We start from the raw sequence: 23,326 nt of genomic DNA on the forward strand, positions 1-23,326 counted from the left end.
TCCTTAATAATTACATTTATTCTAACTCTCTTTTATCATTAATTGTTCTCTACTCATATCTGTCCATTATTTTTAAATAGTGACAAGCTTTCTGATGGCAGAGAACATTTATTATAATGATGGTTGGTAAGAAAAATAATAATATACAGAAATGTGGCTTTTTATCACTTATTTCAGTACATGCTAAAAGGCTATCCAGAAACGCTTTCTGAGCAGGTAATGTAGCCCAGGTCTGCGTTAGGCTCTGTGGATACAGAAATAAATGAACTCACTACTTAGTACATATTTTAGTAAATGTTTGTTGGATGAATGAATAAACAAGTCAGATGGGATGCTGGTCACCAGGTAGCTTAGATTATTCATAAACACATTTAGTTCCAAAGTGACTAGTTTTTCTCTGTTATTTCTCCCATTTGGAATGTCTCCATTTCTTCCTTTTGCAGTTTTAACTTTCTTATCTGCATATTATTTGTAAACACATTAACAAATGATGTTTTTAAGATAAAGAATATAAAGGGAGACTTATAAACTAAAGTGTTATACATATTTAAATTAATTAGTAATGTTGACGATTATTTAACCAACAACGAATAAAATAATTTCTTAGAAGCAATAAACAAAACATTGTTTATTTTTTATAATTGAGAAGATATATCTGTAAATTTTATCAATGTTATCACTCTAGAGGAAACATCTCTTATATATTAGTCTGGTAATGTTAATCAGAGGTTACTTAACTCCTCTCTGATTTACAGAAAACCACTGCAAATGTGCACTCACTCACTGCCACGAATATTAACGTGTGCCCTGATTCTGACCAGAGGAAATGTGTGGAGGGTAGAGGAGATGAATGCAAAGTGTTCTTTGATATTCTTTCATCTTGGGAGCATGAAAGAGCATTGCAAATTTGATTAGTGAATTGTTGTACATATTTGCCTTTAGTGTTTCTTCTTTGTACTTTGCTGGGCCGGAAGCCTTATTTTTACAACAAGCTCTTAATTGATTTTGATTTAGAAATACACCTTTTGATCAGTGGTTTTAGTAGAGACTAGAAGCATAGTGTATTTATAGTAAATATTACATGTCCCAAAATAACATCAGTATTGGTGATGTGTCACACCTTTCTCATCTCTCTCTACCTGTTTACATTTTATACTACTTATCTTACTGCTCTATAACAATTAAATTTTTAAAAAAAATCTTTTTAAAGTCAGTAATTATGTATGAGTGCTTACCTATGTTAATAAGATAAAACCTAATTATTCCTTCACAGGCTTTTCTAGAATTTTAATTATGTTTCAAAGAGATATTCTTTCTAACCAAGATTAACTTATTTTAAGAATTTCACTTTGTCACATAATATTTAAATTCAATCCTATAAATCATATAGATATTTTATTTGGTTTTGTTTTCCTGTTCCTTATATGAATTAGAGAACATGCGGCCTGTTTGACTAAAATTTTATTTTATTATTTTTTATGATGGCCTCTAAACTTAATGTGTGTGTCTTTTTGTTTTTATTTTTTATTTTATTTTTTATTTTTATTATGGTGACATTAGTTAACGAAATCCAATAAGTTTCAGGTGTACCATTCAATAATAAGGCATATATATATTGCATTGTGCATTCACCTCTAACAGTTAGATTTCTTCCTGTCATCACATATTTGACCCCTTTTACCCCATCTACCTCTGCCCTCTCCACTTCCCTCACCTTCTGGTAACCACTAGTCTGTTGTCCATGTCCATGAGTCTTTGTTTGTCCTGTTTGTTTGTTGCTTTTAGGTTTTCATCTCACATATAGGTGATATTATGTGATTTTCAGCGTTTTCTGTCTGGCTTATTTTGCTTAGCGTGATTATCTCAAGATCTATCCATGTTGTCGCAAATGACAATGTTTCATCTCTTCTTGTGGCTGAGTAATATTCCATTGTATATATGTACCACAGCTTTTTATCCAATAATCTATTGTAGGACACTTTGGTTGCTTCCATGTCCTGGCCACCATGAATAATGAATGCTGCTATCAACATCGGTGTGCAAATATCTTTTCAAATATACATTTTCAAGTCTTTGGGGTAAATACCCAGTAGATTGCTGGATCATATAGTAGATCAATTCTTAGTTTTTTGAGGAACCTCCATACTGTTCTCCATAGCAGCTGTACCAATTTGCAGTCCCACCAGCAGTGTATGAACATTCCTTTTTCTCCACATCCTCTCCAACACTTGTTATCACTGGTCCTGTTGAAAACAGCTATTCTAATAGCTGTTTGACGAAAATTTTAAAAGAGAGACTAAAATAATGTCTTTTCACCATGTTTTGTAAAATTCTTGTCCAAGTTTCTTAGATATGAAGGATGCAGGTTATCTTTGGCAAAAAGGGAAGAAATGATGGTCACATTTCTATTGTCTTAAATACTATCCAAATACCTGTTTCTGTGATGGGGAGGGCGGTGGTCAGGTTAATCAATACAATCTCCTCCTTTCATGCTTTCCTCTTGAAATTTAATTTATTCTTCATTTTCTAACTTACTGCTTGCTACCTTTGGTGTATCAGTAACTCTCTGAATTTGGTTTCTAGACTTCTAGAATTATTTATTTCCTTCTCCGAAATTCTATCAAAGTGAAATTTGGTAAAAGGAAATCAAAATAGCTATCTCTAACTGCACCTTCTCATTCCATGTTCTTATTACTTAGGCATTTATACTTACCTTCTTGTCTCTATTCTGAATACTTCTCAATCCATCTTATGTGCTTATGTCAGGTTAATTAGCTAAAATACTCCTCTGTTAAAACACATTGATGTCTCCCAATTATGTATAGGTAAAGGCACATTCTATACTTAACATTTAATATCTTCAACATTCTAATCTTAATTTCCCTTTTCAGTTCTATTTTCTCATAATTCTATTCTATACTTATTTTTCCACTCCAGTGAAATTTGTTAATCCCCTTTTTTAAAAAATGAACTTCCTGTCATTTCTTTAATTTTGTCCAGAAAGTTTCTTCTCATTCTCTCTTACTATCTAGATTCTGCTCAGTTATCAACTCCTCTGTTTCAATATTGGATATTTTCAGGGTTGGAGCTGGGATTTTGTAGAATCCTTAGCTAGCGGAAATAAGTCTAGGACTCAGGAATCTTTTAGGAAGAGCCGCTGAAACAATGCCCAAGGAATTACCTATGCAAAGAAAATCTTGTCCATAGATTCTGCTCCAATCTATGATCACTACTCTTCTTCATCCATTTCTTTGTGATGGATTCCAAGTTATTTTACAGAATAGCTTTACATCATTCTAAGTTAGACAGAGTTTAGTTGCAGAAGCAAATCCTCTTATGCCAGGCTGCCAAAACAAGAGACCTCTTGTTGAATCCATTCTAACTATTGACTATACCTCCATCTCTTCTGTAGCTACTATTTTTCAAAAGCCTACCTTCAAGAAATATTTCCTTTGGCTCATTCAGCACATTATTATTGATCACCTATAATGCAGTTTATGCTGTACTAAGTTGTATTTTTCTGTGTAACAAATCTCACACTATTTAGCAGCTTAAAACAGCAATCATTTAGAATCTTATACAGGCTCAGTAATCTCGAAGCAGCTGAGCTTGGTTATTAAGAGATTCCTAGGAGGAGACATGATTAAAATCTCCTGTTCTCAGAACATATCCGATATGCTCATTCTTATGATCCAGTCAAAGTCGACATGTCTTAGGAAGAAATTATGTGCAACAATGAAAGCATATACACAGGTTATTAAGTAAGCTGGCTTTGCAGAAGTCTAAACACTCTATAGATTAATGGAAAAAGAGTAATGAGGACATTTCTTGAGCACTAAGAACTAGTTTTGGGAGTGCATACTGAAGAGGATTCACTTGTACATTGATCAGGAAAACTCCTTTTATTGCACAAACACTCTGAAAACCATAAGCAAAATGCATGATAGTAGGAGTTAAAAAATACAAACAGCATAGTAAGCATGTCAGCCAAATATCAGGAAACAAGATGAAAGTGACATTGTGGTATTGGAGTCCTATTAAAGCTGATGTTGGGCCACTCCTGACATAGGCAGTTATTTCAACAAAGAAAGAAAATGACCAGTTGAATATACTAGGGTTAATAGTAGTCATAAATAGTCCACATTTTATGTATATATGTATGTATGTATTTATTTATTTATTTTAGGCGAGGCAACTCTTGGTTGACCTCACAGTTTGCAAGGACCTTATCATCTTACAATCCCTTATTATTTTTTTTTTTTTATTTTTTATGCCTACAGCACCTGAGCTTCCTAGGTGGTCTCCCATCCAAGTACTAACCAGGCTCAACCCTGCTTAGCTTCCGAGATCAGAAGGGATCAGGCTTGTTCAGGAGAGCATGGCTGTAGACCCACATTTTAAATCAGAAGCAAAGAAATGGAGATAATTTTCACTGGGTCTGAGAAAATGTTTTTGATGAAGACAAACATTTTCAGGGATGTGACATGCAGTTTATGTTGTCTTTAAGAACTTTCTTAAGAAGGTAGTATGCTATATTTGGGGATTCTTAGGTAAACAGGACAGCAGAGGCCTCTGCCCTCCTGAAGACTAGTAGGACCAGCTATTTAACCTCTCTGCCTTCAAAGCATAGCCTTGGAAGAACATACTGCAGTTAAGCTTCTGAAGAGACACTTTATTGGTGGGCTCTTCCTCTCAAGAAAAACACTTCCTCCTGAACCTACCCCGCAGAGCTTTCATGCCCAACAAAGAGTAGGAAAGTCAAGACTGATGAAACAGAAAAGCTCTTACAGAAAGATCAAAATTTAATTGATTATTATGGTTTTTTGGTCTATCAGAGTAACTCAATATTCCTAAAATTCTATTCTGAATTTTAGCTAGTAAATGAAGATTGCTCACTCCCAGATAAACATTTCCAGTCCTCACTTCCCCTCTGATCATCATACCAGCATTTCCAGTGGCTTACTCAGCATCTCCACCTGGACGTCTTATGGACACTTCAAACTTACATTACAAACTGAACTCATCACTTCTCAACCTCATGACCATCTATACAATTACAGAGTAAAACTTTGAAATGTATCATATGCTTACTTTTATGACCTAATATGTTTCTCACCAAATTCCAGAAATATCTCTCCAGTCAGTATTGTCCAATAAAAATATAATATGAGCCATGCATATAACTTAAAATTTTCTATTAGTTACATTAAGGGGGAAAAAAGACTTCAGATGCAATGGACTTTTAATATATTTTATTTAACCCAATATATCTAAAGTATCATTTTAACATATAATCAATATAAATTTTACTGTTTTATTTTTTAATTGAGGTAAAATTGGTATATAACATTATATTAGTTACAGTTGTACAACGTAGTAATTTTGGTCTTTGTATAACTACAAAGTGATCATCACAAAAAGTATAGTTACTATATATCACTATACAATTGACCCCTTTACCCATTTCACTCACATCACAATCCCCTTCCCCTCTGAAAACCACCAAATCTATGAGTTTTGTTTTGTCTGGTGGTTTTATTTTTTAGCTTTCAATTATAAGTGAAACTATTCAGAATTTGCCTTTCTCTGCCTGATTTATTTCACTCAACATAATATCTGCAAGGTTTGTACATATTACAAATGGCAAAATTTCCTTTTTATGGCGGAATAATATTCCATTTTTTATGTATATATGATATCTTCATTATCCATTTATCCATCAATGGTCATTTTGGTCGTTTCTATATCCCAGGTATTGCAAATTATGCTGCAATGAACATAGGAGTGCATATATCTTTTCAAATTAGTATTTTTCTTTTCTTTGGATAAATACCCAGAAGTGGAATAGCTGTTTCACATGGTAGTTCTGTCTTTAAATTTTCGAGGAAACTTCATACTATTTTCCATAGTGGCTGCATTAATTTGCATTTCTACCAACAGTGGGAGAGAGTTCCCTTTTCTACACATCTTATCCAACACTTGTTATTTATTGTCTTTCTGATAATAGCCATTCTAATAGGTGTGAGGTGATAATATCAGTGTGGTTTTAGATCCTCTGCTCATTTTTTTTTTTTTTTGCTATTGAATTGTATGAGTTCTTTATATATTTTGGATATTAACCCCTTATCGGATTTATGATTTGCAAATGTTTTATTTCACTTAGTATGTTGCCTTTTCATTTTATTGATAGTTCCCTTCGCTGTACAGAAGGTTTTTAGTTTGATGTAGTCCCATTTGTTATAACTCCCACCTACAGGAGTCATTATGCTCATTTAGGGGCTGCTCCTTAGTGGGGCAGGAGGGAAGCAGGGAGTGTGAGGCACAGAGCCTGGTCCTCTACATATAACTCCACTCCTCTCCCTCTTTTTTGTGAGAGAGCATTTCTCTACTCCTCACCTGCTAATAAGGCTGTTTAAGGATAGGCCTAGACTTCCTGTCAGGCTACTTTGAAGCCCCACTATAATATTCTTTAGGTATTTTTTCAATTTTGTTTTTTTGTGGGTATTGGGAGAAACTGATTTTCTATCTATCAGAATTGTATACACGGACACTTAGTAATTTGCTTCTCCAGGACAAAGCAAAGTCAATTGTCTTTAAAAAAAATTGGTGCCAAAAAAAAAAAAAATACCTTTGCGATTATTTTTGTAGTCTTTGTATTCTTTTTTTGTTGTCGGTAATTTTGAAAGCCATGAAAAATTTCAGATTCAGATGAGTGTGTAAGTTCCTATGGCAAATTCTTCCTTCATGCTGAACAATGTGATGCTGACCAGTAAGCAGTAAGCCTCAAGAGGAGAGGGACTCTGATCCATTTTTGTGCACCTTTGTATTCCAAGAGCCCAGCTTGAGCCTGAAATTTAGCAAATGAGTAAATATTTGTTGAAATAATCTTTCGGTTCTAGAAGTTCCACCAATTTAAACTGTGTGTGTACATTCTGAAAATGTTCAAGGGCAGTAAGTAGGTCAGTGCTGCTCCAGTCAAGGACATGTCTACTTTAGGAGAAGTTTGTTTATATTTAACAGTTAAGGGTGAGGTAGAGATACATATCTGAGCTAACAATTAGCATTTTTCCAATTTATTGGTTGCCTTTTTATAGATTGATATATTGGGGCAGGAAAAACCATTAGCCTTTACTGCAAATAGTTCAAAAGCCAAACTCATTGGCCAAACTACAATTAATGTAAAGTGTGGGCTTATTTTCCAGGTTCATTTCCAGCTACTCACCACTCCTGCTTACAGTCATTTCCTAAATACATGCATTAAATAAGCCTTTTATTTTTTTTTTAAAGCATCTTCAAGATATTGGGAACAAACTCAAAGGAGGACGACTTTTGGCCTCAAGTAGTTTAGAATTTAATGGATAAATTGCATTCTAGTAGCACTTAGCCACAGAATATAGACATAGACTGATATTTCAAACCATGCTATAGAAGCACAATTATGTTTTAAAACTCCGTAACAGTTTTTAAGTGTGGCTTTTATTTAAAAACAAAAAACAGCAGAAATCTCATTACTGTTCTGTTTGCATATATTAGCCTATCTAATAGTCATAAAAACCCTATGAGAAAAAAATATTATCCTTATTTAGTTGATGAGGAAAGGAGGCACAGGTCACTCAGCCAATAAGAAAAGTCAGGATTCGAACTCATACTTCTAAGTCCATGTGCTTAACCTCTGAACCTTATATAAGGTTCGGCAGGTAAGAATACAGAAGACAGTTTCTCATTAGGTTACACCTGACAATTCTGCCTTTGGTCTGCTTAATACAGTTTTATAGAGTCTACAACCCCAGCTTTTAGCATACCACACATCACATGAATCACAAACATTCCAGATATCAGCTACATAAGCCATTTTCTCTAGTTAAATAATCACATAGCAAATCATCTGGTTGACTAGTTGCCTCAAACATTTTGTAGTTAGCTAGCTAGCTTTTCAATTAGTTTAATTTGTTAATTTGGAGCATACATCATTTTAAAGGCAGAGACTCACAACTTAAAATATATATTTGTACCAATAATGGAATTGACAGTCAGCAAAAATAGAAGTTCAAAGTGCCTTTGTCCATGCTCATTTCTCTTTTTGAAGTATTTCTACTTTCTCCCACTTCTATCTGCCCTCTTCTTCCTTCCTTGTCTAGTATATTTTTATTTATCTTCAAGGCTTGGACCATATATTTTATATATTTGAGAAGTTTTCCTTGGTTCCTTAGGGCAAAACTAATCATGTCATTCTTGGTACTATTACAGCACTTTGTTCTTTATTGTATTACCAGGGTCATAGCTATTTCCTTATGTGCCCTTCTACCTCATTAAACTGTGAGCACTTCATGGTCAGTGACCGTGTATTATATATCTTCATACCTGTATTTCAGGCACAGGCATAGTTGTTATTAATACATAATAAATGTTTACTGATGAAAAAATGCATAGGTGAGTAAATGGGGCCTTTATTTTCTGCTTTTGACCTTCTTTCCCCTCCTGCTGGTAGTTTTCCATTGTAGTGCAGGAGCTCACATGAGGAGTGCTCTCTTTGGAGCACAGAATGAGGTAGACACCCAAAGGGAGAATGGTGAGAGCATGTGACACTCTCCGAAGACTCCTAATTTACAAACTAGGAAGGCTTACACACTCAAGGTAGGGGTCCGAGTACTGCGGCCTGTCATCAAATGGATTCATTATCCACATAGTATTTTCTCATGGAAGGAAGATTTCTCTCATGTTAGATCATTGACCAGCTGAACTTCCTGGTTCAAATATTCCAAACAAGTAGTCACTTCTTTGAGATTTAGTCTAGATGTGCTTCTTACCTTCTGTCTCTTATTTTGCGTACTTATATAAAAAATCTGTGATATATCCCCCTACTTTATGACTTGATGAAAATAAATTAATTGGAGAATGAAAGAAAAAAAAGTCCTCTTGGTAATCAACCCTAATTTATTTAGGGTTGTAAAGTGTAATCAACCTAAACTACCCTGGCGATTTGACAATCCTCTTTTTTTTTTCTCCTACTCTGCCAACCTCTGACACTTGCTTAAATGATGGAGATGGAATCAAATCTCCATTTATTAAAAAAGTTTTTAAAAATGATTTTAATTAATATATATTAAGTGCTTGAAAGTACTCAGTTAATTATCTTAAGTAGGATTAATCTCCTCTTCTGAAATCAGGCTTACTCTATTCATTTACTTAGTAAGAACGGTAACTAAACAATACTATTTAGCATGTATTGAATACTTACTATGGACCAAACACTAAACACTTTGCATAAAAATTATATTTTGCTTTATATTCACAAACCGTTGAGGTATGAATTATCTCACTTTTATAGGTGAGAAAACTGCATTTTAAAATAATTGACCCAAATCATATAGCTATTAAATAACTGTGTTTGTATTTGAACTAGTTCTATCTGATTTCGAAGTCCCATTTTTCTTATGTGCAGAGGAAAATTTCAGGCCAGCCCAGCCACTTTTCATATCATTATACAATCCCAGTTACCCATCCTAAATCAATGAGTCTTTACTTTGAATTGCATATGGGATTTATTAACATATGTTCACAAGCTGGAACTCTGTGTCCCTCAGTGTGAAAGCACTAGTATAATAGAGTGCTATAATATAGAATATGATGTTTTGTATCAAATTTCCTTTAATGAGTGAAATTATAGGTATCATTGCTATTTTTTTGAGTTTTACTTAAATGTAGGGCTAAACTAATAATGCCGTAGCATTATGGGCCTAATGTGAAGATGAATATAAAAATAACTTGCGGTACTCTGCAAACTGTGGCTGGAACAACAGCTTTCATCCTTTCTCCAGGTTTTAAAGCTTATGCATAAAGCCAAGACAGCTTGACCTACTTTTTTTTTTTTTTTTTCCCTAAAGGCAGGGTACAGTCTCTGTGTATCTCAGCACATAAATGAGGGGGAAGAAAGAGAATTTATCTGTTGTTTATCTCTCTTACTGATTGGATACCTTCTTGACAGAAGTGTTCAAAGGAAAAGTATGTCATCCTGTTCATTATTGTTAATTAGCAGTAAAAGCAGGGCTTTGGGGCTCCGTATCTCACAGGACATCAGCAGAGAAAAGGGGTTGAAATTTTAGCAGTTATATGTGGAGTAAGGTTAGGCAGTCTGCTATGTAGTTTTCAGAACTGAGTTCATTTGATGCTTGAAAGACAGGCATTGCAGAGAAATTTCACATGGTAAAAGAAAAAGCTATAAATTCTAGTGCCCCTTCCAATGCTTAATTCAAGACTAGTGGTTAGTTGGTCATTTGTAACTGGCTGTTGTAAAGAATGTTAGATAATGTTTTTTGCAACGTAGATATTGTTTATTATTATGTGAGTAACATACTATAATCATTAGTATGAACTTTCTCCTCAATAGACTGTATTTATATTATTTAACTTTTTTTTTTAATTTACTGGCCTTTTGGGGGATTCTTCTAAGTGTATAGACATAAACTGGATTCAGTAGATTAATGATACATAGAATTGGGCCCATAAGGCCAATAATATTTTATAACAGGCTGTTCAGAGGGAGTTAAGTTTTATTTGTTGTCCTTTGTCTCTATTTACTTTCCAGGGGAAAAAATATTCTTAATAAATTTTACTTTCTTAGATCATAAAAGTACTTATTGAAACATTTAAATAAAATGATGAGAATAAAAGGTATAACCTGCCTATAATATATCAACTTTTTTACTGTGGTATCTAAAATTCTAATCTTTAATTTTATGTATATGTGGAAACATTTGTATATATGCTGATTCACCTGAATATTCTTAAAAAGGACAATGTGTTTACATGACACAAAATATTCTACAACTTGATTCTTATTTAATACATTTTGGACATCTTTCTACTTTAAAGCATATAATCTCATATTTACCTGTAGTATCCTATTGCACACATATACTGTAATCTATCTGACCATTCTATGATTGTGGGTGCTTTGTATAATATTTTTAGAATTTTTAGTATTACAAACTCACAAAAATTTTTAATCTCATAAAAATATTGTTTTACTTGTATGAAAAAATATTTTTAGGAAGATGAATTCCTGTAAACAGAAACAGTATTTTATTGCAAAGTCGTCCTTCGAGAACATTGTATTGTTGAATACTCCCACCAGCAAGAATATAGAAATGTCACAAATTGAGGCATTTTATTATAAATACAAACAGGTCTTATTATTTCTTAAAACATTGAGCTCCATAGTATGATTTTACTTTTGGGCCTAGTAGATTTGAGTTTATGTTTACGTTTAATAATTATGCTTGTTTGAGGTGATGCCAAACCCACTTTAGCTTGAGTCACAATTTTTCTCATATTCCGACATCATTCACAGAACAGCAGTGGACTAAGGAAGCTGGATAACAAGTGTGTGAATCATGAGGATCTTCTCAGGAAAGTGGCAACTACAGTTTTCTGGGAAGAGCCAGGCAAACAAGAGGTTAATATCCTAGCAGAGGCAGTGGTCAGTTCTGCCTTTTGTTCTTCACCTTCTAAACATTCCATAATTCTTAATTTTGCCACTAGTCACTTCTTATTTTGATCATGCAGTCTCTAGGACTCATGCAACAGCAGTGGAAAGTGAGAGACTTTTAAACATATTAATATTGTCAACATTATTGTGCTTAATCTTAATATTACAAACAGTAACAACAGATGTGTTCTACTATTAAGCATTTAGTAAGGCATAGATTTCTTAGTTCTTGATAGCCTATTTAAACGACAAAGTTCTCGAGCGCAGAGTAGATGGATTACATTAAGAGACTAGCTTGTATGTTGTGTGGCATTGATAATGACTAAGATGAAATTGAAAGGAAATAAGATACTCAGAAGAGAAAAAAATGTAGCTATTTAAGTTTACAAATTCTGCACATGATTATTTACTTTAGTCTTATTGCATCCATTGTAAGCTAAATCACAGCTGATAGAACCACACTTAAAATTCGACAACATTTTGTTTAGCTTGCCAATTTTTTATTAGCAATACATGAATATAATTTACACATGTGAAATATAACCAAAGATGATAGTTTTATTTGAACTTTGAAAATTGTTTTTAAGATGCTACCACCTTGAGTTTTACTAATGAAAGGTAAAATTAAAATATGTTACTGTGGAGTTTAACAGGCAACTGAGAATATTTGATAATGCCACGGCTGTCTATATCATATTCACTAACATATTTAATAGCTGAGCAGATGCTCCTTGCTATGGTAACACATGGTACTGAGCAGCAGGGAGTCCCATTTGACAAGTCAGTTTTTATTTTATTTTATTTTTTTTTAATCTCAAAAACATCTCTAATAATCCCAGATTCCAGTGTGTTTTGATTTTTTAGTCAGCAAGCAGATAAAAAGGCTGTTCTCTGCTGTTTTTTCCAACAGGTTGTTTGGCTTCAAGATATAAAAGCCCGTGAGATTCTAAAATAAAATAACTGGGTGAGATTGGGTAGGACACATAACTGCATAACAACAAAATACATGTATCCAATAAAGTATGGCTAGAGTAGCATCTTCAAGGAAGATCTGCCATGCGTCATTAGATTAGTAAGAAAATTCTAGCAACCCTCCTCAGTAAATATTAGTTATATGGTAAGCAGCTTTTAATTGTGATGGTTTGTATATATCGTCTAGTTGCCTTACTTAACTAGCAAAAACTCTTGTCAGCAGAGATGCCCAAAGGAAATTGGGGTTGTTTGGTGTTGCAAGATTTGCTCTCTGAGGATCAATTCTTTGGAGCTTTCCATGAGCTATTTTCCAATCCTTTAATTGCTTGTGTCTGGAAAGAAAACACCTGATATACATTCTAAAGCTAAAATAAGAGGACTGTCTAGCTAATGTATTTTGAGATTCACAGAAAGATGCAGAATTGACAATGGGTCATTTGAAATGGGTTTTACTAAAGATCCTGTACAGCTATGTTGAACTTTGTAAAATTGTTGAAATTGGATACATCTTATTGAACTTCAAGGATTTCTGGTATAATTTGTCTGGTAAGGGAATTATTCTAGCCTGGAATCTAAAATCTTAAAAAGCTTGGTTTAAATCTTATGGATTGCTCTAATGCAATTATCAGTTAGCTGGATGAGACAGAGCAATTGTAGTTCAAGGCATTAAAGCATCATTTCTAACCATCCCCTTTAGCAGAGTTTGCATAATCCTCAACTAGGATCTCTTTAAGCAGTCATGGTGTTAGTCTTTTCCTGGCTCCATGGTTATTATGTACAATCTGTCTTTGCTTCAACAGTCCACACTAATCCAGTGAAGTTAGAGAAGTCCTCTAGATTTGCATAACTGGGAGAATTAATTGCTTTCCATTGCAGTAGTGGTGAGTGTTCCCTGGCTGAAACTTCTCTTTGTTGTAATGGTAAACCTCAGGAAGCTGTGGTTGTGAGTTGGACTGATTATGCTTTCTGTTAATGGGACTCGTAATTCACTCTCAGCCTGCCCGTAAGAAAATATTCCAAAAGAAGTAGTCACTAAAACATCTGTTTTCTGGCCAAAGGGACTGAAATGCTGAGCTATCTTAAAAGTGAAACAATAGCATGAGAGATTTGCAAACTCTTGACATAACATTGTTTTTCTATTTTATACTGAAGATGTGAGCACCTAAATAATCATTTATTTTACCCTTGATTTGATTGTTAAAACTGAGTTAATGTACACCTAATTTTATAGGGCCTTTTCACCAACTAGGTTTGATGACAAATTATTTTGGGTAAAATTCTCATATTTTGACTATGTAAGAGTTTTTATTTCCAGACCCAGAGGGACAGTGTTATATACTAACCAGAATATTTCTTTTTTTCCCAAAAATTGGAAGACAGTATTTCAAATAGTAAAAACTATGTAGATGAGATACATATATAGTTTAATAAAATAGATTATTATCTTTAAGGAATTCTAAAGTTATTTAGATGACAGGACAGCTAGCTGTAGCTATTTGTCTTCTGCTATGCCTGATGGAGAGGTGGATCTAAGCCCATTTGACTATAATGAAGGCAAGTCACTCTAATTTAAAATCCAAATGAATTTTTGAAGCATAACTGTTCATTCAGAGGAATAAAAACCTGTAGCCACTGAAGTTTTTGAAACATTTACAATGAAGCCAATACCTGAATTCATTGACAGTAGAGAAGAAAAAATGTAAAGGACTATTGGTATGTCACTTTTTATAACTATTCAAAAAATTTGGAACAAATTTAAATATTTGGGAATGGATACCCTTGCTTACTTTGTTTTACATATATAAAACTGGAATTTCTTTCCTTATAAATTAAGAGCAACTAAAATGTCACTAGGCATAAAGTTGAGATTTTCAGATCCCTGATAAGTTTCAAGACCTGGAAAGGTAGTTCTCTTAGAAGTTCACTTGTATTCTATCCCCTTATGCAAGACTAAGATACCCTAATTTTTAGAAAGTAAATAATCGTACTGTTTATAAGATATGGCTTGCCGAAGGCTTGGTTTCTGTCTTAGACTCCAAGATAAAAACGAAAAATGTCTTTCTATCCAAAACCTTGGGGGCGGAGGAGGCTATAATTGTTGTAGTTGTGTGTGAAACATACTGAAAGACTAAGGGATCTGAAAGAAGAAATATATATCTTTAAAGAGAACACAATCAAATCTCTAGAGTAGTGTGATAGACATTACTGTACTCTGAGAGTATCATCCACGTATGACAGAGATGATGGGATCCATCCATATGAGGAACCAGGTAGATCTCTCTAGAAGGATGTTTAGAGCTAATAGACATCCACTGCCCACTGGAGATAGGGTTTCTTTCATTAATTTATGAATCATTTCTTGAGGACCTTAAAGTGCTAAACTCTGTTAGTTTCACTGGGTATAAATATAGATAAGATATTTCATATGCTTCAGTAAAACTGACGAATAGTGAAGACTACATTTAAAGAAACAATTTAAAATTATTTAATAAAGACAATAAAAGAAGCAGAAATTTACAATAGTAATATAAAAAAGAATTATGAATTTTACATTGATGTTTCAGGGGTACGTTTGCAGAGAAGGTAGTGTCACATAGATGTGAGTGAAGAGTTTGCCGAACACACAAAAGTAAACAAAGAGGACCATCAGAAATAACATAAACTAAGGTTACGTACAGTATAGTGTATCTTATTGTGTGTCCTTGGATATAGCCCAGAGTAGACATCAGAAAATGTTTTCTAAATGAATGGTTAAATGTAAATATCTTATGTGGTTCTTCAATAACAATACCTTAGACTGAAAGAAAAGCAGCAAAAAGATTTTAACAAGTATGCAAGTGATGTCGTAGTATAGAGAGACTTAAGGGAACATCCTAAAGCTGTACTGTAGGTTGCTTTCAGAAAAGCACTCTGAGTTGTAAAGGTTGTAAAGATAACCTTCAACTAGGCATTCTGGTGACAAAACTGCTGCACAAACACACAGAACGCAGTATTCCATGCTATCCAAGGATATGTTCTTTGGGTCACCTGTTATAATTAGTCTTGTCCTTTTTAGGTATTTCTGAAAGTTTATCCAAATTGAAAGTTGAGCCCCTATTTATTAGAAGATTTTTGTATAACTGTGCAGTTAGATGAAGAGTTTTAAAGTAAGTATAGGTCCAGCCAGATAAAGTTCCTGTGGTTTTAGGGATTTTTCCAGGCTTTGTTTTTTTCCATTAACTTGGCTGCCTGACTAATTCAGTGGGCACAGAAGTAGCAATAACAGTGGTGTAGAATTATGCTTAGTATTTTCCCATACATATGACATGCACATTGAACACACTGTTAAAAGGTGATTTTTAAAGATACGATTGAGAAACAATTTACTACTTTTTTAAATACTCTTTGCTATTCTTATCAAAAATTATTCTGTAAAATATGTTTATTGTGGTGCTCTTAATCAAGGATTGGGAGAAAAATTGCGGAGAATATCAGTAGTACAGGAGTCACTGCTTATGCTATATCTGTTTTGTCGTAACACTTCTGATTCTTTTCTAATTACCGTAATAATCTTCACTAGTATCTGACCCAGGTATTATACCAGGATTGCCAAGAACATGACAAGGTCATTGCTTTTGACCCTTCAAGACATTACTAAGACGTTATTTTTAGCTACATATTTTGGAGGCTGCTAACATAAAATAGGTTTCGTCATAGATATTTCTTTCTAAAAATAATGACATCTAAAATAATATTTCACAATATGCTCAATTTAATTTATACCTTGTGATTATTCTGGATTTGAATTCTCTGCTTTGATGATGGCACTTGCATGTCTGGTGTTACCTCTAAATCTGAAATCTGATTTTTGAAATTATGTTAACATGGTGCCATTAAATCCTGCATTGAACTTTCCACCCTACAACATATGCAGAGTTGAACTTTCCACTCCACAACATATGCATAAAATTAGTGTGGCAGTTCTGTTGTTCCTGGAGGCTTCCTGAGCTTGATGATGCACTCTGATTTTTTTTTTTTTTTTAATGGCTGGAAAACAAAAAGCTAAGAACAAGAAAATATCCTACAGCATGTCTCAGTCTCATTTTCATTTTTTAAAAAATGTAGATCTTGCAGAATCTCTTTATGGTATCATGAAGATAAAAAATGATTCAAAGAGATTAATAATTCTGTTTTATAAATCTGGTTTGTAAATAAAATATATGGCTTAAAGCCTATAATTTCAGTCTCTTCATGCAATTTCAAAATCAAACTTTTTAAATTGGACCAGTTTTTCCATGCCATGTTGCTATTTCAAAATAGAGCATCTAGATTGAATAAAAATGTAATCAATGTTATAATGTTTATAAGCATCAAAATAGTAAAAATGTAGACACAATTTATAAACTCATTTGGCTTAAAGCATAAAAAAACAACTTTTCTGAAACTATCTTCTCTTTTACTCACTCTGTTTTTGTACTTAGAAGCATATCTAGTGACTTTAAATATTGAACCATTTTAATCTGGTTTAGCCACACTCATTTGTGAAATTGACTTTTATTTCTGAATATTTTTGAAGTTTTATTCTCTAAAGAGTTATCTAATATGATTAAAATATTTAAATTAAAAATTTGGACAGATTTCCAATCTGTGTACCTGATATTATAACTACTTTTAACTGTCCTATATCTATAACTCTTATTTCTAAAAACAGGATTGTTTGTTGCATTTGTTCTTAACACCTAAGGCATCTGAATATTAACTGGGGAACCATAAGAGCTGTGCCGATTATGTGCTTGATAAGATTTTCTTTGGACAATTCACTTTGCATAAGGTCTTATGGTTGGCCACATGATAGGATACATACTGTTAAACTGAAGAGCAGGCAAAAGTAATAGCTGCTAAACAAAATTTTGGCTATGTAAGAATCATTCCTTAGTGTAGTTTGTCTTGATTCTCACTACTATTATTATTTATAAGATCTCCTATTTTACATATTATTTTACAGTTCAAACTATTTTACATATAATCTTTACAACAACTCCAAACAATATAGAAATTAATTTTTATTGTGCATATTTCATGAATAAGGAAACTAAGTGAGTGACATGATTAGTAAGAGGATGAACAGTGATCAAAATTCAGGTCTGATTTCAGGTCTGATTTCAATCCCATCGCTTTTCTACCATACTTTAATTTGTAGGTTATGTGCTTCCCCCAATACTCTTTAATTGGGACCATCTTAGGCACAGGGAGCTGTAATATTTATAATTGATAGAGGTCATGTTAATATGAATTGGATTCATTTGTTGACCTCAAAGAAGCACATTTACCCATAACATGTGATCTTTATTTACAACTAGTCTTTATTTAAAAATGTACCTCAGGGGTGTAATAAGGATGTAAAATTCTTTGCTTTCAGAAATTCTTATAACCTTTTTCTTTTAGTGCAAGACTAGAAAGAGGCCAGCATATTCAATCAGAAAGGGAAATGGGAGTAGAAATGGATTGGAGATGAAATATACAGGGACAATAATGCCATCATAGAAAAAGAATTAAAAAGTACCCATCAGAAAAAAAATAATCCCAACACTTGAGAGAATATAGAAAGATAATTACATAAATGAAATATTATCTGAATTGAATTTTGCGAGAGTTACAGGCACCTGTGTCATTTCATTGATATGTAGAATTCAGATAATGATCTGGCTGCAAATCAATCAACTGGCTATATTAAAGTGAGCTAAGTCCTAGCTATGCTACATATTTCATTTTACCTTGCATCAGTTTATAAAATCAGGTTAATAATACTTTCCTATATACCTCAAAGAATTATTCTAAAGATCAAATGAAACAGAGGATGTGAATGTATTTTGGATCATTGAAAGCATCACAATGCAACATAAAGTTATATGGTTTCCAAAAATTCTACAAGAAAGCAATTTCGTTATCTTATAATCAGACTGTATGAAAATATAATGTAGGATATACTATGACTGCATGAAATCTTGAGAGATATTCTTAAGAAAATTAAGAATCATTAGAATTAATCTTCTATATTTAAAAGCTAGAGTGCCGGCAATAATTTAAGATTCAAATTATCTTGAAATATTATTTTATAACTAGGTAATGGATTTTTTTTCTATACATGCCGAAATTCCTACTAATATGGTTGCTGCTATTTGTATTAGTCGTGTTAATGATGACATCAATCCTTTCCTAGGCAAAAAAAATCTAAATTATTTGAACATCTACCCATTAAATACTGCAATATGGAAAACAGAGTTGCAGGTTGGGTTGGAAAGAGCTGAAAAGATTTAGTCTTACATATATGCCTATGTGTCTCTTCTGCAAGCTACATGAAAAAGATAAAGATGTGTTCAAGATCATCCCATTTAGAGACAATAACTGGCTATATGCAAGATAATATTCGGCCATAAAAAATGAAATTTTACCATTTGGGATAACATGGATGGGCCCAGAAATAAATCAGACAGAAAAAGACATATCGTATGACTGTACTTACATCTGGAAACTAAAGAACAAAATAAATGAACAAACAAAACAGAAACAGACTCATAGATACAGAGAATGAACTGATGTTTGCCAGATGTGAGAGGGGTTGAGGGGTTGGGTGAAAATATGAAGGGATTAAGAAATACAAATTGGTAGTTACAAAATAGCTAAGGGCATGTAAAGTACAGCACAGGGAATATAGTCAGTAATACTATAACTGTGTATACTGCCAGGTGGGTACTAGACTTATTGGGGGGATCACTTCTTAAATTACATAAATGTCTAACCACTTTGCTATACACCTGAAACTAATATAACGTAATAATGTATGTCAACTGTAATTGAAAAAAAAAAATCATTGCACTCACAGTGAGAGATTCCTTGGTCTTCCTAAAAGACCTTAACTTTTCCCCAGTAACCTGAATGAAAATGCAGAAGATTTTGTTATTCAATTTGTAGATGATATGAGAATTGTAGTTATGGCTAATGTATGAGTATTCCAAGTTGGAGTGAAGTGTCAACCCCATAAACATTAGAAAACTACGAAAATGTAGGCCCACATTTCAGTATAACACAAAATAAACAGCAAATGACTAAATATAGTCAGCATGAAGTTAATATGTCAGTAGTGTTATGAGGCTACCAAGTTAAACTAATAAATCTTAGGACACATTAATTTTTAGGAATATAGATGTTGTGAGTCCTTTTTGTCTATTCTGATCACTCTTCTGAAGTTTTGTGTACTGTTCTATTTGTCACACTTTCTAAATAGAATATCTTCAGATGAGAACAGGAAATAATAGAAAAACATGAAGCCAAGTTAAATTGTGGAATCATCAAAGAAGTTAGAAGAAATCAGGATTCTTGGTTAGGAATCCCAAAGAGGAGAACTTGAACCAGGAGACATTATAATTATAGTCATGTGCTACATAACAACATTTCAGTCAGTGGTGGACCATATATGCAGAGATGATCCATGATACTATAATGGAACTAAAAAATTCTTGTCATCTAGTGACATCATAGTTGTGGTAAGGTCATAGTGCAATGCATTACTCATGTGTTTATGGTGATGCTGATGTGAATGATCCTGTTGCACTGAAAGTATTATAAAAGAATAGGAAACATAATTATGTATAGTACATAATACTTGATAATGGTAATAAATGACTGTGTTATTTGTTTATGTATCATGCTATACATTTTTTCATTACTTTAGAGTGTACTCTTTGAGCTTATAAAGTTTTGCTGTAGAACAGCATGCCATGTTAAAGCTGGTAGCAGCCTCATTTTTCTCATTTTACACTGTCTTTTGGTTGCATCATTTTCTCTTGTGCTTGATTTAATCTCATTTTTTTGTACAGTAACATGCTGTACAATAGGCTATACCATATAGCCGAGGTGTGTGGTAGGCTATACCATTTAGGTTCGTGTCAGTACACTATGATGTTTGCACAATGATGAAATCACCTAATGACACATTTCCCAGAATGTGTCTCTGTCATTAAACAATGCACAGCTATAACTGACTTGAAGAAATATCTAACAGTCACAATGGTTTAGAGAGTGAATCAAGTACTTCAAGAGGTAATGAGTAGTACAAGCAGTTCCATTCGTGGAAAGTGTGGGCAGATTAAAGCTTTAGCTAGCTTCTGTACTAAAGACCCTCCCAATCTTATTATATTTTCTTCTTATTATTTTATATTGAATAAGTACATCAATTACAGCAGAAATTAAAAAGCTATAGGTGACATACAAACTTAAAATTATGGAGGATGAAATTTCCCATTGTTGTTCTATAAACCATATATTCACCATAATTTTTCTTTCCTTATATTCTTAGTCATAGAGCTTTTATTCATTATCCATTTTATTCATAATCCAATTTACATCATTACAAGAGGTAAATGTTACTCAACAAATGTTAAGCAAATGCAATGTGTAAAGTATTTATAGAAGGCAAGCTCCACAAAGGAGAAACTTTTGTCTGTCTTATTAACTTCTGTATCCTCAGCCCCTAAAACAGTGACAGGCTTATTGTTAAGTCATATATGCAGATAGATAGATAGATAGATGATAGATAGATAGATAGATAGATAGATAGATAGATAGATAGATAGATAGATAGAGATATAGATGTATAAAAGGTTATCCTACCACTAATTTTACAGATACTGAGACACAGAGAGTTAAAGACCTTTCTCTACAGTTTTAGAGACTGACTTGTTACAGGCCAGGTCCAGAAGTCAGGCACTTTTGGTCCTACCTAGAATTCTTGTCCACTGTTTCTCAAACTAGAGTCCTTGGGCTGTCAAGTGTCCTAATGTCAAAATTACAGCAATCAGCTCCTGTTGGTTATTGTACTGTTGTTAATTTCTATTAACCATTATAATGATAAAACATCTCTTAGGAGACTTAGCAACTAGGAAATAATTTCCAAGGCAATATCTTTATATAACTTTAATCGGCATTTCTCAAACTGGAGTCAGCAGGCACATTCTTGTAGTCTGGAAATTCTCATGATTAAGGACTTTATTATCATAAAAACTTGCAACTGGTCTCTACTGCAAGTTTTGCAGAGATATTAATTCACATGTGGTATCTGTTTGCCTTTGGAAATTTGTATCATGCAAGCAAATTAAAGGGTAAAGGGGCAGGGTGGTATCAACAAAGCAACCTCATTCTACCTCCTTACTTCTTTTCCAGATATCTAAGTAGCATATTTTTGTTTCCTAAGAATATGCCTTTCCCTTTTTTTTCTCCACTTATTATATTTTGATCACTTTTGTAAAACTGTTCATGTTGATTTTCTACTTTCCTTGTGAGAGTTTCTGACATTTATAATGAAGATAGTAATATGAGTTAAGACTTAAAAAGTATAGATTACTCAGAAACTTTTTTTTTTTTTAATTACATCTTTTGGTTTGGGGAAAGTGTGTTCAGTGCTTAGTGAATTCCAAGCTTGTAAATTAAGTCCTAAGGGGACAGTTCAAGGGACAAGGAACTTTAATAATGAACATAGAGTAGATTCAGTTTGCGAATAAGCAAAAATTTGAGTGTAGTTCTGAAGAAGTATTAGGCCTTCATATTGATTTACTTCCACGAACGAGCAAAAGGAAATGTAGGATTTACAAGCATTGCAATGATACCATATTCCTGAAATTGTCAAACATCATAATTATTAAATGAATAAAAAAACAAAAGTACCTGTTTTTCTTTTTCCTTTCCTTTTTCTTGATGAAGTAAAATTACACATCAATAAGATATTTGATATTTGACTAAAAGATATTTGATATTTAGAACTCAAAGTGATAAATGTTCCATGTATAATTTATACTTCAGAAGTTTGACTACAGAAAAATATTCTATAATGATGTTTTGAGTTATATCTAAACTTTAATCTTCATTATGCTACCATTTCATTGTGTATTTAGTACATACTAGTAGGCCTAATTAGAACTTACAAATATAACAGTGTCTATAGATTCCAATATATGTAAAAATAAATGTTCATTACAGTAGTCATTTTTTGATATTACACTACAAATCATTGGCATATTATAATTGTTTTTATTATCTTCTAACATGGAATTTATGAATTTTATAATTTAGATTACTAGTTTTGATACAGAGGATTAATTATTTTTTGCTGCTAACAATATTTTCATTTTAAATACAAATAGTTACTCATTAAATGTTATTTTACATTCCTATTTCCACGTGTACTATCAAATTTAAAAGACAAATACTCTCAAAAAGTAATCAAAGTCTTATATAAATGTAACATATGAGTGTCTGTGTGTGTGTGCGCACGCATGTACAGTAAACTCATCTACCTATTTAGAAAGTTTTTAAGTAGTTTTCGTAGTTAATCGAGGTACTGGTTTTCTTACTCAAGATCTAAGAAGGACCTTTCTCAACCAATTTTCCTCCAAAATGAAGTTTGCTTGACTCCATTGGCTCTTTTTAAATTATTTTTAAATCAGTTTGATATATACAGGTTTTATCACAAGCCATTTAGAGAAATGGATAATGATGATTATTCAAAAGTTTTCTTTTTAATAGCACTTAACTTATTTTTATAAGTGCATTATTTTGGTTGGTTGAGGATTTTTGATAATAACTATTCATCACTTAGACTTGATTAAACCACTTGAGTAGTATGTATTTATGTGAAGTATCTTACTGTTTTATGAGCATATCTGAAAGCAGTGACTAAAAATTTTATTTTTTAAAAGTCAAATATCTTTTTTATTTGAAAGACATCTTAAAATAAGTATATAATGTATTAATAGAATTAAAAATGTTTTGATTCTGTTTCATATAATTTTATAGCTAGTATACAATCTATTTCTTGTTCTTTAAATACATATT

General features: G+C 32.8%; 1 protein-coding gene and 1 pseudogene across 20 annotated transcripts in view; one reads left to right on the forward strand and one right to left on the reverse strand.

Annotated features, from left to right (window-relative positions):
* The window catches only part of NRXN1 (neurexin 1), a 1,047,547-nt gene that overhangs the window by 748,902 nt on the left and 275,319 nt on the right, over positions 1 to 23,326 (forward strand). The gene's annotated exons all lie outside the window — the stretch shown is intronic.
* On the reverse strand, positions 4,272 to 4,390 carry LOC111742331 (annotated as a pseudogene).

The sequence above is a fragment of the Pteropus vampyrus genome, unplaced genomic scaffold, assembly GCF_000151845.1.
Source record: "Pteropus vampyrus isolate Shadow unplaced genomic scaffold, Pvam_2.0 Scaffold91, whole genome shotgun sequence".
NCBI lineage: Eukaryota > Metazoa > Chordata > Mammalia > Chiroptera > Pteropodidae > Pteropus > Pteropus vampyrus.